Consider the following 11,207-nt stretch of genomic DNA (forward strand, 5'->3'; position numbering starts at 1 on the left):
TATAAAATACTATTAATGTCTTTATTGCTCTAAACTTGTATAAATAGTAAATTTTGTGCTTGTAGCTGAAAGCACTCTAGCTGATTCAATACTTACTAATAACCCCTTTATCTTATAATTAAGTTATTCCAAATTTTAACTCATGTAGATAGATAGGGATAGTTTAGTCCTCTTTCTTTATAGTAAAAGTTATTTGGTTCAAATATTACATTGAAATATAAATTTAAAATAATATTCAGCCTGGCGTGGTGGCACATGCCTGTAATCCCAGCACTTGCGAGGCTGAGGCAGGAGGATTGATGTGAGTTCAACACCAGCCTGGGCTACATAGTGAGTTCCAGGTCAGTCTCAACTACATGGTGAGACACTGTCTTAAAAAACCAATAATAATAATAATAATATTCAGTTGTGGATACCTATGTAGTCCACTATACCAAAAAGAGAGAACAATTATACTATTTAAAACAATAATTTATTATTTCTCAATATACCTTATAATTCTATCAGTGGGAGGACTTAACTAGCCAGTTCTGTGCCATGTGATGTTGGTCAAGAAGAAGAATGTGAGATGATTTGGTTTCTTTCTGCTGCAAGAATAGCTGCAACAGCATATTTCAGGTGGCTTCATTCACACTCTTGGCCCCTCGGCTGTGGTACCTATAATGCTATAGGTTAGTTGGGTCTTTTTTCTTCTTGGCAGGCTTCTTTACTTTGTGCCCAGATTCCAAGAGAGTGAAAATGAAAACTTCTAAGCTTCTTAAGAAACAGCCTTAAACTCACACATTATCACTTTGATCTCATTCTCACCAAGTCACAGAAGCAGCAACAAAACAAGAAGGAAACTTTTCCATGTCTTGGTAAAGGGGATAGGAGGAAGTGATGATAGCCACCTGTGATTTGAAAATAACAATAGTAACCTACCATTAAATCACTTGTCATAAAATACTTTTCATCCTCCCCCATTATACTTTTTAAAAAGCAACATGTGTCATCATACCCAAATGTATAAAGCAAATTTTCTAAAAAGAACTGAATAGTTAAAGGAAAGGGAGGTGATATAGTAAAGATTTAAAACTTGTACATATTATTTATTCTGCACAAATTCAATGAAGTCATAATTGTTTAAGAAGAACTTTTGAAAGTGAACAAATTGTCAATAAAGAGAAAAAACTGATAGTGTACTAAAATTCATTTATTTTTTCATAGTCTTTGTACTATTCCTTTTTCTTAATTCATTTTAGTTACCTATGTTATTGGAATTCACTGTGACATTTCCACACATGAATATAGCACACACTGATCATATCCAACCGGCCCTTTTGTACCTTCATTATCACATATAACTCCTCCATATCTGTAGTAATTACAATCTTATTGTCAAGTCAACTCTTTTAAAGCCTTCATATATGTGGAAAAAACACACAGTACTCATCTTTCTGGAACTGGCTTATTACTAAAATACCCACCAATTCTGTCCATTTGATTTATTTAAAGTTGAAATATAGTTTACCATACATACTACATTTTCTTATATGTTGGCAGTACCTAGGTTGATTTCACATCTCTACTATTAAGAATAATGTCACAATATACACACAATGCAACTATATCTTTGGTATGTTGATTTCATTTTCTGTTAGTATTTACCCAGAAGTAGGATATGTGGATCATGAGGTAGATTTAGTTTTTTTTTTCCAGAGGAAATCTCTATAATGTTCTCTGAAACAGCTGTACTGATTTATATTCCTTCCAACAGTGTATAAGAATTCCTTTTCTGACAATAACTTATATATACAATATATATCATATATTATATTTACATTTGATACATATGATATATAATACAGAGATATAGATATAGATGTAGATATATCAATTATAACTGGAACTACATTTGATTCACCCTTCTCTGCTAATGATATTGAGCATGTATGTATATGTATTTGTTGACCATTTGTATGTTTCCCCTTGAGAAGTACCTATTCAGATCTTTTGTTCATTTTTAAATTTGATTGCTAGTTTTTATGTTGTCTTTTTAGTTCTTCACATATTTTATGCATTAACTTTCTTTCAGATGAATTCTTGCCAAATATTTTCCCTCAACTTTTAGGATGTATCTTCACTCTGTGAATAGCTTTCATTGGTATACTTTTAGTTTAATATAATCCCATTTGTCAAATTCTTCTGTTTCTAAGTCTTGGAGATATATCATTTGGTAATTTTGGGGAAATATTTGTATTTTTTTATATAGATACTGTTATAGATTGTGTTTAGGTGCCCTCCCGCAAAGCCTCATGTGGATGAGGTGTGGCTTATTTTTTCAGATATGGCTGAATCTAGAGTGTGTGATGCTGAGATTAAAGGTGTGTGATTACTAAACTACTACATGGGGGGATTGATTTAGCACTGCCCTAATCCGTGTGGTCCAGATAAGGCAAAAGGGGCAGAAAGCCACTGTTAAGGCCCTGTGTTTCTTTTACTATTTGTACATGCCATATTGTTTCTCCTTTGCAATGCCTGTTTCCCATCCCTGCCTTGGAGACAGCTGATTCTGGACTGAAACCTCTACAGACTGTGAGCTAAATATACCTTTCCCCCTTTAACTTTGGGTGTCAGGTATTTTGTCTCAGCAATGAGAGAAAAGTAACTAAGGCAGAGATTTGGTATCAAGAGTGGGGTCATTTTGAAAATGAGATCGTTGCCGTGACTGTACCAGATCATGTGGTTTAGGAGACAGGGAAAGTTGTTCTTGGCCCCTGTATGCCTTGCATACCTAGGTTTGAGGCAGTAGCTGGAGGTACCACTTCCCCCAATTCCTTTGCTGTAATGTGCACACAGGAGGAGTACTGCTGTTATAGCCAAAGTGCCTTTTCACTCTCATTGGTTTTGTGGGCCTAAGGCTGAAGTGATGACTGGAGTCATAAAGTCATTCAAGACCCACTCAACATGCCTCTGTGGGAGGAAAAGTAGGAAGAACCATGCTGTTTCCTCCCTGCTCTGTCAGTAACAGATGCTTGAGCAGGGCACAGGTGGAGTGGTGATGAGAACTCTGTAGCTGCCTGCTTTTCATCCCAGCACTGTACAATTTTACATGCAGTTGTCCATGACCTTGTTCTCAGAGTGCAAATACTATTTTCTTCTGCTTTTCAAATGTGGTCCCCTCCAATTTCCTCAGTATCACAAAACCTAATCCCGAGAGTGTGGAGCACTCAGCAGGGTTTAGATGAGAGTTACTCTGCTGAGTTAAATTGGGTTTACTAAAAACCTATGCCTGAGCCAGTGCAGTAAAATATCTAGTAGTCCCTGAGATGGGAATGGGTCTGGTTTCTGACTCCTAGAGTAGTTTATACTGTGATAGCTGGCTCGACTCCATCTTGTGCCTCAATGTCATTTTGTACCTGCGCTTGAACAAAGTGCTTGCACTTGAACAAAGCACCCCAAACCCCCACATCCTGCTTGGCAGTAAACTCACTGCAGTTACAGGAGGTTTTGTAGCTCATCTACTGTGTGTAAAACTTCCTTGTACCCCACCCCCCACTAACCTGGCATGGTTCTTCTTCTTCTGTTAGATTCTGCTTGATCTCCCCTGCGCCCTCCCCAAATGAAAGCATGATTTAAAAGGAGAAATCAAACTGCTTTCCATTGCCAAGAAACTTCTGGACACTAGCCCCCATCGGCCACCAACTATGATAAAGGGCTCGAATCTGACATAGAGTGTGTCACATCTCTACTGTTTGAACTCATTCATAGCAATATTCTGACAATAGCTCAGTTTTCAAGAGTACCTTGTTAATTAATTTAATAAATGATTTTTTATGTTTTCAATGTAAAATGTACCACCAAAGTCTTACATAATCAGAAGTAGGGTTCTTAGGAGGTGATTGGTTCTTGGGGCACTAAATTAATCAGTCAATTAATCCATTTATGAACCAATAACTGTGTATGCTATTAGCTGTTTGTGTGAGTTGGAAAAGACAAGTCAGAGGTATGTCTCAGGAGGGTGTACCTCTCTCTGGTTCTTCCTACTCTATCTGCTTTTTGGCTGTCATGGGTTAAGCAGCTTTCCTCTATCAGATCTTCTTTTCATCCAATTTCTGCCTTAAAACCAGGCTGCTATGGATTGAACTCTCTGAAACTGTGAGAAAAATAAGCTTGTCCTTTAATTTGTGGCAGGCATTTTATTTCAGAAACAGAAAAGCTGACCAATACAGAGATCCTTCTACAAAGCAAGGCTATTTTTCATATTTCACCTTTACTAATCTAAGTGGGCTGAGTTTGTGAAGACTGTGCCAATTTCCAGTAATTAGAATTGCCAGCATTTGCACTGGAAGAGTTTTTTGAGACCTCTGTCACCTTGACCCATGCAAAAAGGAGTTCTCTAATGCCCTGGCTGTAGAGCTAGAGTGCCAAACATTAGTGCATTTTCTTTCTCCTTCAATGATGCTCTTTTAGATGTCTGGATCTTACATGGTTCCAGTCTCTCCAGCTGATATTTAATGATTTCCTACAGTTATTTACCTCAAAATGCAGCACTATATCTGTTACTTTCACTGTTCTCTTTAGGGAAGGAGGTGAATTGAAGGCATCTATAATTTGCCATTCTGAATTTCCCTCAATGCATTTGTCTTCCTCCAAGAAATTTGGTGTTAAAATGGAATAATTATTTTACACTGCTAATTTACACTAAGGATTTTAGTTCATTTAAGTATAAAAATTATGTCTTACTTTTTCATAAAAGCACAGAATATTGAGATAATTGGGGAAAATTTTTTTATTACTTAAAAGGGTACTTGAAGGAGCACTACAAGTAACATGAAGGAATCTAATAATATTAAGTATGCTTATATACACATTGATTGGGTTGTTAAATGACAGTACATTTCTTTTGCTTCTTTTCAAAGGAATATATGTATTTTAGGTCTAATTTAGGACTTGTTCTAAAGAATTGAATAAACATTTTTATTGTTTTATTTTCAGAAAGTAACATGAAGATCAATGTGAAAGCTAATATGAAATATCATACTTTATAAGTTATTAAAAATGTAAGACAAACAAGCAACTTTTATATTCTATAGAATTTATTTTATCCAGCACACTTGATCTTAATTCTTAATGGGCCATTTAAAAAATATTTTATTGGTACATTTTAGGTATACAATGCAGTTACATTCATCATTGGGATCTTTTACCTTTACATGACATATATTGGTTCTTATTTTTTCCAAATTCCCCTAGCATCCCTTCCCCGCTCCAACCTTTTCTATTTATTAAACTTTGTTTCCATTCTTTTCTTGTCTTTTCTTTTTTCTTTTCCCTTTTTACCTTTCCCCTACCTCTCTCATTTGCCCAATTCCTTTGGACCTTACTTCCTATTACACGGTATCAATCATACATTTTACTGTTATTTGCACTTTTAGTTTATTACACTAGAGAAACTATATGGTATTTACACATGCATCCTATTAATTTCACTTAAGAGTATGTCTTTATTCTTTATGGCTGAGTTGTACTCCGTTTTATACGTGGAAAAAATACATCTTGTTTATCCAGTATCCAGTTGATGGGGATTTGGGCTGTTATGGGCCATTTATGAATAACATGTAAAATGCAAATTACAAATAATTTATAATATTCAAAATAGATCATATTTCATTTTATAATTCAGCTTTACAGATAGTTTATAGTCTATTTTATATGCATATCTATTCATGCATGCTTAGATATGTATATGTACATATAAATAAAGATGCATATATTCAAATATGAATACACATATATGTGAGCTATATAAAAGGAATTAAAAGACATTGGGGTTATAGAATTAGTGTCCCTACATCCATCAGATAGTACCAGTTGGTAATCACTCAGCTGCACTCTAGCTGCCAGGCCTGCAGCTATGGAGTGCTTATCCCAAGAGGACAATCGGATGCATTTTCACACTGAAATCCACCATTAAACAGGCTAACTTCAGAAAAAATTCAATCTCTCTTTCTGGAAAGTGCACATTATAAAATTTGGACTGAGGGAAGACATGAAATACCGGATATCTACCAAACAGTATGCATGAAGATATAAGATATAACAATAATATTTATTTGAGTGTATATAACCTTCAGATTGTGAATTAAGACATCAAAAATTGACATACTGTTGTTGTATATGGCAGTGAACTATCAAAGGTTGTACATTATCATAATAATATGTTCATATTTGTTATAAAATTCCAGCTTTAAAAAGAAAAAAATGTGAGAGAATGAAAAGATGAAAATAAAGTGTTTGTAGATGGGGAGGGGAGGAGGGGGTGAAGGGAGGGCAGAGGTAAGGGGAAAAAATGAGAATCAAGACTTGCCATATTTTTGATTCAAGAAAAGAAAATTTTAAAAATCCTTTCATTCTCTGCTAGAACAATTTAAATTAAAATATAAAATGACCAAAAATATTAAATAGCTCATTTAAAAATGTATTTTTCTAGGACAAGGGGAAAAAAATGAGAACCAAGACCTACCATGTAAAGGTACAAGATCCCAGTAATTAATGTAATTGTACTGTATACCTAAAATATACCAATAAACTCAATAAAAGGAAAAAAATGTATTTTCCTAATCTCACTGAATCCTATACAGTTTGAATAATAGAAATTATAGTAGCTATTAAAACCCAAATTTGCATAGTGATCATCTATAGAGTGAAATTTCCCTGCACAAATGTTATTATTCTCTGCACTATACTTTTGTGACAATAGGAGAAAGTAACACTCCTATTTTGGATGAAAACTTTTCAAGATAGCAGAATTTTATACTTATCCCAAGATCTAAGAAAATTTTAATTAATTTCATTGGTATATTTTAGGTATGCACTATAATGGTATTTATCATTGGTAAGAAATTTATTATTTGTGAAATGACAGCACTGATGTATCTTTCTAACCCCATGGCTGATCCTTTCCATCCCATGTACATCCTCACCAACTTCAATTTTATTGAAAACTTCAAGACTATTTTTGCTGCTAATCTTTGTTCACTAAGAGAGGAGGGTGCGACAACAAGCCCATGATCACAATAGAAATGGAAAACCAATAAGATTCAAGACTATGAGTCACAAGTGTATCACTGCCTTCAGCTCACTTTTTCTAACGTGGTCACCAAGCAACAATTTTGTTCTACTGATTTTAAATGTTAGACTTTCAACCCTATGAGAATATGAAACACAAAAGGCCAAGCCAGAGTCATGTCTTGGCCCTGCACTTAAAATTCTTCCCTGTTGATATCACAATTTTATTGGTTTACAAATTAGGAAAATCTTGATTTTGCCTGCATAATTTCTGATGAAAAATATCTTTTCTAGTCATTTGTCTAATTGTTAGCTTGGTTTTGGTTCACAGTTATCCTTTGACTTATGATGCTATAAATCAGGACTCCTGTCTGAACCCCAGAATCACTCATTATAAGCTTCTGAGAACTCCACAGTCCTGAGTACTCAGTGCCTCTTCTTAGGGTCTTGCATTGGCACTTTGTTTTCTGCATTCCGAAATCTATATTTTACCAGAGAAGTTTGAACTCGAGCAGAGTTAGCACCTTTCCTTCCCCCTTCTTATAGTAACATACTAACCATCACTTCCCATGCAGAGAAGATCAGGTCAGTTCAAATGTTCCAGTAGAGGTCCTTCCTCAAACCTTTCACCATTCCCTGTCCTGCACAAGGTAAACTCTCCACAGGGTTATCACTCCAGCTGTGGGGATTAAGTACTATATTTAATTCTCAGATATATTTTGTTTAGTTGGTACATTGGCATGAACAAGAGAATCGAATTGGAATTTCTTCTACCACTTTTTGTCAGTGTGGTGTTACCTTGATTGAGGAGTGTTTTTGTTTGCAAATAATTTGATTTGCAAACAGAAGGATTAGGCAAAATTATGTTTTTGTTTGCAAATTCTTCATTAGGTGACAAACACAACCATAGCCATCTCTCCACACAAACACAAACACAGTATCTTTTCCAAAACTGTAGAACAAATTAAATTCATAAACCAAGATTCCACCGTACTAGCTTTTTTTTAATTAGTGGATTTTATTTGGGGTGCATGCATATAACCTGCTTTGTTATTTGTAGTACCCAATCAAAACACACATTGTCCTTTGAATTTACAATTTTCAGAAGAGGATAAGAAAGAACACTGTGCTCTACTTAACCTTCTCACTCTCTCAAATTCAATTACGTGCCATTGATATCCCAAGCAATGCAGACTTATAGTGTGATTTATCACACAGAATGATGATGTTCAATTCTCTCCCTTAGGTCAACAATGGGTTAGAGATGATATGCAATGCCCTGGAGAGGGAATTGTCTCATTACCAGTGTGTCCTTTGGATCATGTTCTATGGACACAGGAGGTTTCCACAGGAGGCAGAGAAGGGACAAAAGCAGAAAAGTGTAGATTTACAGTGGGAAAATATGCTTCCCAATCAGGTGACTGCAAATGAATTTGGCTGAGCAAGGAATGTGGATATGCATGTGAGCAGGGCTGACAGAGAAAGAGGTATTCAGTTTGCTACTGCAGCTCTGCAATTCACTACCTATGCATAAATTTTGATAGGGGAAGGGTGGCCTCTTGTATCTCTGTCACATCTCCACAAGTCTGCCCTACAAAGCCTTATAATTGCCTATACTGGGACCTAAAACAACACTCAGGATTTTTGCCTGGAGCCAATCTCAACAATTTATAATGTCTGTTGAAAGCCAAATATGTTATTTTCAGTATTAGGAATTGAGCTAAATAGGCTGTTAGTGTGAAAGTTTATGTTAATCTGACTGGAGTTTGGGCCATGTTTTATGTTTTCTCTATCTGTAAGTGCCAAAGTGTTCAAATTCCTTTACAATCTTTGTTTTTATCTCCTCTCTGTTTTTTTAAGTATTTCTAAGAAGGATTCTCTGACTTGCAACTCCCAGGTCTTCTACCAATAATCCAGTGTTCCTTTTTTTATTATGCTGGGACTTTCTTAGTATAATAATGTCCTTTTTCTAGCCTGTGTTTCTGGCCAGTAAGTGTCACATGCATTTTTCCAATGGGTATAACATTTTTTTTCTTCCTTAGATAAGACAGAAAGGACAAAAGACACAAAACTGGGAGCAATTTCTTTCCCTAAGTAGAAAACCTAGCAAATTATCTTCTGTTTGGAAGCAAGCCCTTATTACTGAAAATATTTGGGCATCCTTTACAGTAATTAGTCTTCTCTTCTTCCTGACAGAGACACAAAAGAATTTTTCTTGGATGTCCACTAAGGGAACCCGTTGGTTTTCTTAGATGTGAAATTCTTGAAAGCATAGAAGGTCCTCCAAACAGTGCTTTCAAGAGCTCCTAAGGCTCAGCCTAATCCACTGAGTCTAGAGTCATCAAAATTGCCTTTGATGTGTATGGCTCCTGTCTTCTCTTCCAGGTGAGAGGTAATGATGCCCTTCATTCTCCAGGCTTTTCAGATACCAGGGTGGCAATTTACCTATCAATTTCAATTCTGTCATGCATCCAAGAAAAGTCATTGATAAAGCTTTTTCTTGTAAACTGGAGACGAACCATATCTTATCCATCCTATTCTCTAACTTGAAATGTAAATGAGATGCCATTTACATAAAGAAATGAAAGCTATATTTTGAAATTGGCATTACATAAAAATAGAAGGAGCCTAGATTCAGGACAAGATCATGGAGCAAAACATTTAACAAGTTCTGGTCTCCTGGTAATTAAAGACATTCACACAAAAGATAAGGTCAATTTTTCTTGTTTGAGCCATGTTTTTTGTTGTTTTTTTTTTTTCTCATTGAGTTTACTGAGCCATGGTTTTAAGGGACACACTTTCATATACTTAATAGGAGCCTAAATCATATACTGAAAAAGAAAGAGTTATGCACTTCATTTACAATATTTATTTTAGTTTATTATTATTGTTCTTTTTTGTTTTGTTTTTCATGAAGGAATCTAATTTTTTTAATTGAGTTTATTGGTACACAGAATGAATCTAATTTTTAAAGACAGGAATCATCTTTTTTATATATATAACTCTACTATATCTCATGAAACTACCAAATACACTTTAATGCTGATAATGATGCTAAATAATTCTTTTTTGAAACAATATTTCTACTCTGAAATCTATTCACTGAGTATTTAAAAATTTATTAGGACTGTATAGTACTCCTTGTCAAAGGAAGTATTCCCTCTCCAGTCTGGAATGAATACTCCATAATCATGCTTTACAATTCTTTTTCTAACAAGTAAGAAACAAAGTTTTCTTCTGGAAAATATTTGCCATAGATTAGATTTTCTTCTGTTATCTAAAAATTCTTTTCTCCCAAAATATTGAGACATTTTTCAAACAAACCAAACAAGTAAAAAGCCAAAAAGCAGATGTCATATTTTGGTAATAAAGTTCATTTTGTTAAAGTAAAATATATTCATTTTAAAAGAAACACTCTGCTGTTTGGTACCTGACTTAAAATTTTACTTTACCCAATTAATTGAGAGTTTATTTTAACACATATTGATTTAAAAGCAGTAATTATTTTCTAAAAATTTTATGAATACCCTCAAGTATTCTATTATGAATACTTTACATGGGGTAGGAATTTCATTAAAGATAGACTGACTCGATTTAATAACTTTATTTTCCCTGTACTTTATAGGGAATGTTCCTACTGGAAATATCCTGTTTATTTCAAAATTCCAAATTTAACCTTAAATGAAATATTCCTCCTTTCTCAAATCAAGTGCAGGTTATGGTTCTAGTCCTTTAATTAGAGAAGGGAAGCATTCATTATAGCCCTTATCTATCTCTTTCTCTTGCCTTTTTTAACTAGGTCAAGCCCCTTCAGAGTTGAGAAAGGGAGGGGGCACAGCGATCTAACACTGCAAGAAATGAATCCTTTGATGGAGTGAGACAGCCATCTTTCTGACGATACTGCTGCTTCTTTCACTAACACTGACATGGTATCATTTAGCCCACAAATTCAAAGTCATATTTTTCAACTGGAAATATTTCAGGATTTTCACACAAAAGAAGAATGACCATGTGTGGCAGCCGTGTAAATTCTAGCTCTTCACTAGAACACATGTGGCTTCTTCTGAGAGCATGAAAAGGGGCCTTATCACTGAGTTTCCTTAAGTGAAAGAATCCCATTGCTTTCTTTTTTCTTTTCTTTTTCTTTTTTTTTTTTT

This window comes from Fukomys damarensis, unplaced genomic scaffold (genome assembly GCF_012274545.1).
Source record: "Fukomys damarensis isolate Sample0158 unplaced genomic scaffold, DMR_v1.0_HiC HiC_scaffold_24, whole genome shotgun sequence".
In the NCBI taxonomy this organism is placed as follows: Eukaryota; Metazoa; Chordata; class Mammalia; order Rodentia; family Bathyergidae; genus Fukomys; species Fukomys damarensis.